A 10,817-nucleotide genomic window follows, 5' to 3' on the forward strand; every position below is an offset into this window, starting at 1 on the left:
TGGTGCGAATTCTGCAGTGCGTGTGGATGTGAACTAAGTGAATTTTTCTCTTTGAAAGTTGGTTTGAAACAGGGATGTGTCATGTCTCCATGGTTGTTCAATCTGTACATGGATGGGGTAATAAAAGAGGTACAAGGTAGAGTAGTGGATGTTGGATTGGCCCTGGTGAGAGAGGATAGTGTTTGGAAACTCGCTGTACTGTTGTTTGCAGATGATACTGTGTTGTTGAGTGAAGACGAAGGGGAGCTGCAAGGCTTGGTGGATGAGTCTGAGAGAATGTGTAAGAAACGGAATCTAAAGGTGAATGTAGGAATGAGTAAAGTGATGGCCTTTGAGAGAGGTGAAGTCAGTGAATGTACAGCGAGGTTGGATGGTGAGGAATTGGAAAATGTGAGTACGTTTAAGTACTTGGGTAGTGTGATGAGTAAGGATGGAGGTTTGGAGGGTGAAGTGCTTGAAAGCGTGCAGCAGGGAAGAAAGGTTGCTGGTTCCTTGAAAGCAGTGATAAGAAACATGACAGAATTGTGATACCAACTCTAACGTACGGAAGTGAAGCTTGGACGTTGTTGGAAGGACACAAGTCAAGAGTGAGAGCAGTGGAAATGAGTTATTTAAGAGGAGCCTGTGGAGTCACATGGAGAGACAGACTGACGAATGAGGATATAAAGGAGCGTTGTGGTGTTGATTTGGATGTGATAGGAAGCGTTATGAGGAACACAATGAGGTGGTTTGGCCATGTGGAGAGGATGGAGGGTGAAAGACTGACGAAGAGAGTGTATGTGAGTGAGGTGGAGGGGGGAAGAGGGAGGGGGAGGCCGAGGATGAGATGGAGGGATGGGGTGGAGAGGTATATGAGAGAGGGGGGAGTGAATTGGGAGCAGGGCAGTGAAATGGCGGGGGACAGGGCGACTTGGAAGCGATTTGTTTGTGGCCACCCCAAACGGGATTGAGGCGTCTGGCAATATATATATATATATATATATATATATATATATATATATATATGTATACTGTATATGTATTGTCACACGCCTTAATCCCAAATAATCCCGTAAGGGGTGGCCGCAAACAAGCCGCCTCCGTGTCGTCCTGTTCCCCGCCATTTCACTTCCCTGCTCCCAGCTCACACCTCCCTCTCTCATATACATCTCCACTCCATCCCTGCACCTCACCTTTGGCCTAACCATATCACTCACATACACGCTCCTCGTCAGTCTCTTATTCCCCATCCTCTCCACATGGCCAAACCACCACACTGTTTTTCCTAAGGCTTCCTTTCACATCCACACCTGCAGCACAACGCTCCTTCACATCCTCATTTGTCAGTTTGTCTCTTCATGTGACTCCACATGCTCCTCTCAAATAACTCATTTCCACTGCTCTCACTCTTGATTTCTGTCCCTCCAACAAGGTCCAAGCTTCACTTCCATACGTTAAAGTTGGTATCACAATACTGTCATGTAGTAACTTTTTCACTTCCATGCTCAAGTCCCTGTTTCTTATCACTGCTTTCACGGAACCAGCAACCTTTCTTCCTTGTTGTACCCTTTCAAACACTTCACCCTCCAAACTTCCATGCTTACTCATATATATATATATATATATATATATATATATATATCTATATATATATATATATATATATATATATATATATATATATATATATATATATATTAGTATCAGATGAGAAAAGAAAACAATGATAAGATAAAGTGAATGATTCACACACACACACACACACAGATCTGTCTATCTATATCTACCTATCTGTCTATCTATGTACGGCCTGTGGACCCTCCAAAGAAACGTCGGTTGTGGCAGTTTGGAGCTGGTGATTGCGAAGCCCTCAAGCAGAACTTCTTTGATTTTCCCTGGAATTATTATTGCTTCCATGGCCGGGAGCCATCCGAGTGTACCTTGCGCATTACGGAGGTTATTCTCTCGGGCATGGAAGTGTATATTCCTTTCTCATATCCTTTGACTAATGCAAGACTGCCATGGGTTAATCACGCTTGTTCTAATGCTGTCCGCAACAAGAAGAAAGCCTATGAAAGGTACCAGAGCAAACCCACCCCTGAATCACATCTTTTTTATGTTTGTGCCCATACTTGTGCTAGGTCTCTTCTTGGCTCTGCTAAAAATAATTTTATCCGTACTAAATGCTCTCAACTTACCAACTCGAATTCTTCCCGCTTCTTCTGGCACCTTGTCAAAAACATTTCTAACCACTTTACCTCATAATTCTTCCCTCCTCCTTTCTAATCTGACGGTTTTGCAGCTATTTCTTCTACATTTAAAGCAGATCTTTTCACTCAGACTTTCTCCTCCAATTCCACCTTAGACGATTCCAGTGCTCTTCCTCCATCACTCCACCCCCCCCTCCTGACTTCCTCAATGCTGACACAAAAATTTCTTCAGCTGAAGTATTTCCTTCCATCACTGGCCTGATGGAGTCCGTCCTGTTGTCTTCAAGAACTGTGCGTTTGTGCTTACACCCTGCCTAGGTAAACTCTTTCGCCTTTGTGCATCAATCTGTACCTTTCCTTCTTCCTGGAAGTTTGCTCTCATTCAGCCAGTCCCAAAGAAGGGTAAATATTACCAACCCTCTAACTATCGCCCAATTACATTAACATCCTGTGTCTCAAAAGTTTTCAAGTCTCTTCTTAACTGAAAAAATTAAAGCATCTTTCCTATCATAACCTTGTTTCTGATCGCCAGTATGGGTTTCGTCAAGGATGCTCCACTGGCGATCTTCTCACCTACCTTTCAGATTCATGGTCATCCTTCCTTCGGGACATGGACGAAAGCTTTGCCATTGGACTTGACACTTCTAAGGTTTTCGATCGAGTCTGGCATAAACCTTTGATTTCCAAACTGCTCTCTTACGGTTGCTGTGCCTTCATCAATAGCCTCCTTTCTGGTCGTTCTAGAGTCGCTGTTGTAAACGGCCATCGTTCTTTTCCTAGATCTATCATCAGTGGTGTTCCTCAGGGCTCTGTCCTATCACCAACTCTTCCTTTTATTTATCAGTGATCTTCTAAGTTGTACACCAAATCCTATCCACTCATACCGTTTATCTTTCCATTTGGTTCTCCCAGCGTCCATCTCAGCAGGTGCTCAGAAAACAAGGATGAGGCTATGGCATACCTAATGTCTGACCTGGCTCGTATCTCTGACTGGGGTAAACATAATCTTGTTGTTTTTAATTCATCAGAAACTCAGTTCTTACACATTTCAACTCGACAAAATCTTCCACAGGAGTACTCACTTGTGTTTTATAATATCCAGGTTAATCCTGCATCATCCTTAAACATACTTGGGGTTTCATTCTCTTGGGACTTATCTTGGAAAGATTATTTTACATCTCTTGTGAAATCTGCTTCCAAGAGATTAGATGTGCTAAGCTGACTCTGTACGTTCTTTACTCTTGCACAGTTGTTGACTTTGTACACGGGTTTTATTCGCCCCTGTGTAGAGTACAACTCTCATGTGGGGAGCTCCCCACATACAATTCTTCTCAAAACGGTGGAGTCAAAGGCTTTTCGTTTTCTTAATTTTCCTCCTCTTCCTGGCCCTTTTCAATCTCTGACTCTTCGCCGCACTGTTGCATCTTTATTTTTTTTTCTATCGCTACTTCAATCATCACTGCTCCTCTGAACTGTCTACTTGCATCCCTTCACCTCTATGACGGGCGGACAGCACCCGTCTAGCAACAAACTCTCATCCCTTTTCTGTCCAACTCTCTAATGCAAGAGTTAACCGTTACTCCCAGTCCTTCATTTATGCAACAGGTCTGCTCTGGAACTGTCTCCCTGTCTGTATATCCTACTTGCTATGCTCTCCAGTCTTTCAAACGCAGTGTGTCCAGGCATCTAAAAATGAAAGGATCTTGAATGGCTCTCTTTTGTATGTTTTTTTTTTTTTGGAAGGAACGGTTTCCTCTCTCCTGGCCTTTGGTTCCTTCCTCCTTGCAATCTATATATAAAGCAATAAACAAATATATATATATATATATATATATATATATATATATATATATATATATATATATATATATATATATATATATATATGTACTGTATACAGATAGATAGATAGATAGATAAAGATAGATAGATAGATAGATAGATGGATAGATAGATAAACAGATAGATAGATATCCAGATATTATAATATGGTGACCAATGTTGTATTCTATAGCTCCAAATGCGGGTGCACTAATGAATTGTATAGGATGAGGATTATTTTCTCCATGTTGAATTTTAGTGCCCTGGCTACTAATCCCACTATATATATATTTTTTTAGCTCCATCGCCTAAGCGCGGTGTTAACTTAGTTTTAAATAATTTGTTAATATTATTCCTACCGATATGACTTTCTTTTTGTGTATATTCTCCTTCCAAAATATTGGACTTTGGACTGATACATACAGTAGTAATGTCCATATGACATGTTTCACCACAATCAAATACCTTATTAAGACCTCTTTGAACTGTCTGTGTTTTGGTATACTTTCTCCATTATCATTTTGTTTTTAATCATTGGCAAAATTGGACATTTTACAACACAAATCTTCATCAGTACCGTTGGTGTACATTAAAACTGAATGAGACCTCAAAATAAACCTTTTGATATATCACTTTCAATATTCAGCTAGCTTGGCTCGTTCCAAGTTATTACAACTTTTTGTTAACGTTTTTTAGGGCACTTTGCAAACTGAGTTAGTGCACTGCTAGTGACAACATGGACTTAACATTTTTCGACAAGCCTTTTATTGGGGACTTTATCATGTGCTCTCGGAAGAACAGGTAAATTACATCAGCAGATCACTGAGAAAGCAAAAGGAGATTGTATGACAAAAATATTTTTTCTTTAAACCATGCTTTGAAACTTTGATGATATTTTGGTTCTACATATTCAACTATTCTATCTTGAACTATGATTTCCAGCAACTTGCTCACTACTGATGTTAAACTGTTGGGTCAGTAATTTTCAGATTGTTATTTATTACCCTTATTATATATTAGAGATACATGAGCTAGTTTCCATTCATTTGGTAAAGTGCCAGTCAAAATCCCTACACTGCAGTCATGTTTTTGCTCTCCTTGCGTGTCCCGCGAGGATATTCGCGCTCCGACTGACTTTTTAAAAATATTTGCCAAAAATCAGTTATTAGTCCTAGAATATTATAATTAAATGTGGATATGGCACATACCCTCAGCTTTCTCCTGGGATGTTTGTTGAGCCTTGATCGAGTACCGTAGGACTTGTGGAGACTTCTAAAGTTGGGTAAAGAATTCTCCACTTTACACTTCCCGACACCCCGTATTATGACTAACACAGCCTGATATTATCACTAGAAACACTGTTCTATGATTTTCAAGTGTGTTTGGAATCCATACACCAAGAAAAAAAAACAATGTGAAAGCAATGAAAATTACGAGCGCATACAAGCTTCCCACTTGCACTCGTTCCCCTCTGGTATTCTGTCATTTATTATTCATAAACACACTCACACTTTATATTCCTATTACTTTATTACACTTTATATATATATATATATATATATATATATATATATATATATATTTATTTATTTATTTATATAAAGTATTTGGTTGGGAGGATTATGATTAAAGACAAAAAGATATGGCCAATAAAAGTCAGCGAAAACAAAGCAGCTTTTCAGTTGGAAATAAGGAACAGATTTCAGGCTCTCAGTAATGCTGAATGTGACATTGATGAGCTGAATGACAAACTAACAAAAGTGCTAAAAGAATCAGCGGAGGTAGTAGGAAAACCTAATACAACCAAAGCCGGGAAGTATTCAGAGAAGACACTTGAGCTTATGAAAAAAAGAAAGGTAATAAAAGTAAAAACAAAGAAAGATGAAATAGAACGAGCGGAATTAAACAAACTTATCAACAAAAGACAAAGAGAAGAAAAAAGAAAGAGAAACATGGATCAGATCAAAGAAACCATCAAAAAAGGAAAAAGTCTGAAACAGGTCCGAAATAAAATGGCACTTGGAAAGCAACAAATTACATCACTAAAAGACAAAAACGGTGAAGCCATTAAATGCAGAGATATGATGCTGAAGAGAGTTGAAGAATTTTACAAAGAACTGTATGCATCAAAGACAGTAGTACCAATAGCTAACTTTTCTGTTGATACAAGTGAAATACTTGAGGTAACACCAGACGAAGTAAATATTTCTCTTAAAAATATGAAAAGAGGGAAGGCTTCGGGAGAAGATGGAATAGTAGCAGATTTACTGTTGGATGCAGGAGCAGAAGTACAAAATAGGCTTGCTCACTTATTTACCCAATGTATAAAACAGAAGAAACTTCTCAAAATATGGTGTAATGCAATTGTTATTCTACTTTATAAAAAAGGCGACTCAAAAGACCAAAGTAACTATAGACCCATTAGCTTGCTATCAGTCATTTACAAACTTTTCACTAAAGTCCTTACAAACAGAACAGCTACAAATTTGGAGGAAAACCAACCTCGTGAACAGGCAGGATTCCGAAGCGGGTACTCGACTACTGATCATCTGCACACAATGAATCAGCTAACTGAGAAAATTACAGAATATAATACACCGCTGTGCTTAGGTTTTGTTGATTACGAAAAAGCTTTCGACTCAGTGGAGCACATAGCAATTATAAATTCATTGCGAGAACAAGGAGTGAATGAGAATATTGTAAAACTGCTCGAAAACATATATAAAGAGGGAACTGCTACAGTTAAATTACATAAGGACTCAGAGAAAATTAAGACTGAGAAGGGCGTGCATCACGGAGATGCAATTTCACCAAATTTATTTACAGCATACCTAGAAAGAATTTTCAGAAAGCTAGACTGGGAAAACAAAGGAGTAAACATAGATGGAGGAAAGCTAAACCATTCAAGATTTGCAGATGACATTGTCCTAAACTCAGAAACAGCAGATACATTGCAAGAAATGTTAAATGACCTGAACAGAGAAAATCTCAAAGTAGGGCTAAAGATGAACCGGAGTAAAACTAATGTTTAATCCTCAAACACCAAAGAGCGTAATAAGAATAAGTGGAGAAATTCTTGAAGAAGTTGAGGAGCACAGTTACCAGGGACAAATACTAAAATTAACGAAAGATAATGATAGTGAAATAAAAAGACGCATTACAATTGGATGGAAAGCTTTCGGCAAACATAGAGACATTATGAAAAGTAGCTTGCCAGTTTGTACAAAACAAAAAGTAAATAACGAATATATAATTCCAGCTATGACGTATGGTTGTGAGACTTGGAAACTGACAAAATCGATGGAAAATAAATTAATTCGTTCTCAGAGAGCAATGGAAAGGTCAATGTTGGGTATATCTTTAAGAGACAGGAAAAGATCAACTTGGGTGAGACAGCAGACCAAAGTCAAAGATATTATAGAAGTTATAAAAGAACAGAAATGGAGGTGGGCAGGTCATGTAGCAAGAACAAGGGATAATCGATGGAGCAAGAGGCTGACTGACTGGACACCAAGAGATGGTAAGCGTAGCAGAAAAAGGCCAGACAGGAGGTGGAGAGATGAGATAAAGAAATTTGCAGGGAAAACGTGGCAAAGATTGGCTCAGTCAAGGAATTCGTGGAGAAGGTTGGGGGAGGCCTTTGTTCAGCAGTGGACTTGTAATAGCTGATGATGATGATGATGATGATATTCAGTATTTATCCATTAGTTTCCTTCAGTAATAGTAGTTTATTTTCACTCCAGGCAACTTTCTCGTTCAGTAAACTAACGTAGAGAGCAAAGCTTTGACTGTCATTACTCCAAGTATTTGTACTCATATTCTTATATTAGTAATTATTTACATTTCTATTTTATTTACACTATGTCATACACTGTCACTTTCAGTAAATAAGGGCTCCTTTCCCTTGGAGCCAGGATGAACTTGGGACACTGAAGCACTCGTAGTTTATCACCATTTCCTCCACTGGCTCATCACACGATTCACCAGAAAGATTGTAATCACTGTCCATCATTATCATGGATAAATTAGCCAGTTCACGTTCCGTAGCAGAGTCATTTAGTCCTTTACCCCTTCCCACACGAGGTTTAGTAGCGGTAGAGGTCACAGGGCCCTCTACAGTAGAAGCGGCGGAAATGGAGGGGCACGAGTGCTATTATGCTTTCATCTCAAGAAACAACACTGAACTAAATGACGAGGCGGATATTGGGCAGCCAAGGGTTGACAACGTCAGCGAGGTGACAGCTGCTTATTTATATGTTGTGAAATGATTAGCAGGAAATTAGGTAGTTCCAGGTGAATGTAAATATCACTTATGCTTCTCCCTTCCTTTCTCAAATATATTTTTATTACGAGAATAGATTATACGGCATATTTCAAGGGGAAATTACCAGGGAAAATTAGCAAACAAGTGCACATGGGGTGTTGCCAGGTGATAATTAGCCAACTCCAGGTGTATGGCACTATAGGTTACCTTTTTTTTTTTTTGGTATATATTATTTTGTATAAGAATAGGGCATAGGGCTTATTTCAATGGATGAAATCAGTGGAAAATTTCGGGGAAGATTTGCTTAGCGCAGCGCGGCTGGGCAGGCGAGAGGAGAGGGTAATGGAGGGGAGGTAAGGAGGGAAGTCAAGAACGGGGATAAATAGCTAAATTGTCAACAATGGATGGGAGTACTGATGACATTAGCAGTGCTGACTATTGTTGGACACCGGCATTACTGATAGATGATACAAGCCACCACCTGAAAGCCAAGGAGAATTCAAAATAACACAGAATCGCAAAAGTGATGCCCCGTGGTATGATCCATTGCGCCTGAGCATCACGAAAGTGATGCCCCGCGGTTAAGGAGTTAGAGATATATTAAAAATGTGAGTTAAAGGTTTTGATATTTGATTCTTTACTTCCTTTTAAAATCTTGGGGATATCTTTTCTGGCTGTGGTATTTTGCTGATCTTCCATTTGTTGATAGCAGTCAGTATATTTCTCCCGTTTGTTAAAATGTCACTGCTTTTAATATCTTCGTCCACACTTACACAGGAAGACAGCGGAACAGGAACTGAATTTTCTTTGATAAAGTGTTAAGTACTTCAGCCATACTGCTATCATCATTGATATGCTGTCCGTTTTGTGAACTTGGTGGGCATATTGTTGGCATTCCTACCTTTTTGTTTCTCATGCAACATAAACATTCCTTTAGGTTTGATTTGGTAATGTTTGCAGAACAAATGTCAAGGTTTTCTTGGTTTCTTTTATTAGCTTTTTACCATTACAATGAAGATTCTGATATTTGTTTGTGTCGATTTATGTGTGGCTTTGTAGTTTAAATGTGCAAGTTTCTTTATTGTAAGACAGTTCTTAATACTGATATTCCACAATTTGATTATTTTGTATTGGTCATCTATTTGACACAGGTACACAAAAGCTGATAGCTTCGGTAAGACTTCGAGAAAGTATTTCACAAGCTTCATAGACATCAGTTCTTTGAGAAGTTGGATCCAAGTCATTACCACCTACTGTATAGGCCTCAATTACTCTCAGATTTTGAAAATCGTGTTTCTCGTAACTATGAACTTTCTCATAACTAGAATCGAAGTGTTTTCCTGTGAATTTTAGCGACACTGTGACTGTGCAATGGTCATTGGTACTAAATTCGCGACCTACTAAATCGCTGCTTACTAAATTAACTAACACATGTTGCAAGACAAGGTCCAAGATTTTTCTTCCCCATGTTGGCTGTTCTACCAGTTGATCTAGTGTACTCACTTGGAGGTTAGTGTACATTTCTAAACCAATATGGGAGGAGAGGTTCAAGTCTTTGATAATTACATCATCCTGAATACAACAGATCTTAGCGTTCTGTCCATAGAGCTTATGGTCAGTTTGGGAGAACTACCCCAGAGGATGGTAAATTAACCTAATTGTCACCCTGTTGCATGATTCGTTTTTAATATGAATAAAAATTCTGTCAATATTGTTAACGGACTGTTTTGAAATCAATATGGGATGAAGATTCGGTTTATCATACAGTAGTGCTCCACCACCTAACCTCACATTCTTGTCACTTCTGGATATATGTTACCTCAACAAATTAAAGTCCACCAAGAATATTATTAGTCCTGTATTTGCCCATGCTTTGCGTATTATGTCATATTCATCAAAAGAATGGTAAGTTTCTAGTCAGTAAATTTATTACTAAACTGATCATAATATTCCTGAAGCTAAAAGTGGGACACATTTGCCTACCTAGTATCCTGAAAAAACTCTAGTCCGTACACACACTGATAATAAAGATATAGCCTACAACGTACACGAAGTGGCCAACTCAGCATAACACAAAACAATTTCTGTATTTACCTTCTAACGTTCGTTCATTTGACTGGATAATATTTGCTTGAGCAGCCAACGGCCATACCACGTTGAGTACACTGCTTCCCGTTCGATCAGCGAAGTTAAGCAACGTTGGGTCTGGATAGTACTTGGATGGGTGACCGCCTGGGAACACCAGATGCTGTTGGCATCCCTACGTGTCAAGTGGGGTTGGTGGAGGATTAGTGCCCCTCCCTGTAAAACAATTAACCCTAAGCCCTTGGCCACCCCGTTTGGGATACATGGCGTCTGGCAATGAATGAATGAATGATCTCTGGAGATGATCATATTTTAGTGTAGAATTCCAGACAGGTGTGTTTAAAGCTAACTTTCATGACTAGAAAAGTTTTAAGGGTTGGGACTCTTACGTGTGATTTTTCAAATGTCCACAGTTTGTCAATTTGAGAGAAAACACGTCCAGTAGATGAATTTATTCC

At 39.0% G+C, this 10,817-nt stretch overlaps 1 non-coding gene across 1 annotated transcript; it reads left to right on the forward strand.

Moving 5' to 3' along the window:
- The first annotated feature begins 10,412 nt into the window (after window positions 1-10,412).
- On the forward strand, window positions 10,413-10,531 carry LOC145391280 (5S ribosomal RNA). The gene has a single exon (XR_013895799.1). It is a non-coding gene; the product is annotated as a 5S ribosomal RNA (ribosomal RNA).
- The last annotated feature ends 286 nt before the right edge of the window (window positions 10,532-10,817 follow it).

This window comes from Coenobita brevimanus, chromosome 17, assembly GCF_032717465.1.
Source record: "Coenobita brevimanus isolate Jiangsu-jjx chromosome 17, ASM3271746v2, whole genome shotgun sequence".
NCBI classification, from domain to species: Eukaryota; Metazoa; Arthropoda; class Malacostraca; order Decapoda; family Coenobitidae; genus Coenobita; species Coenobita brevimanus.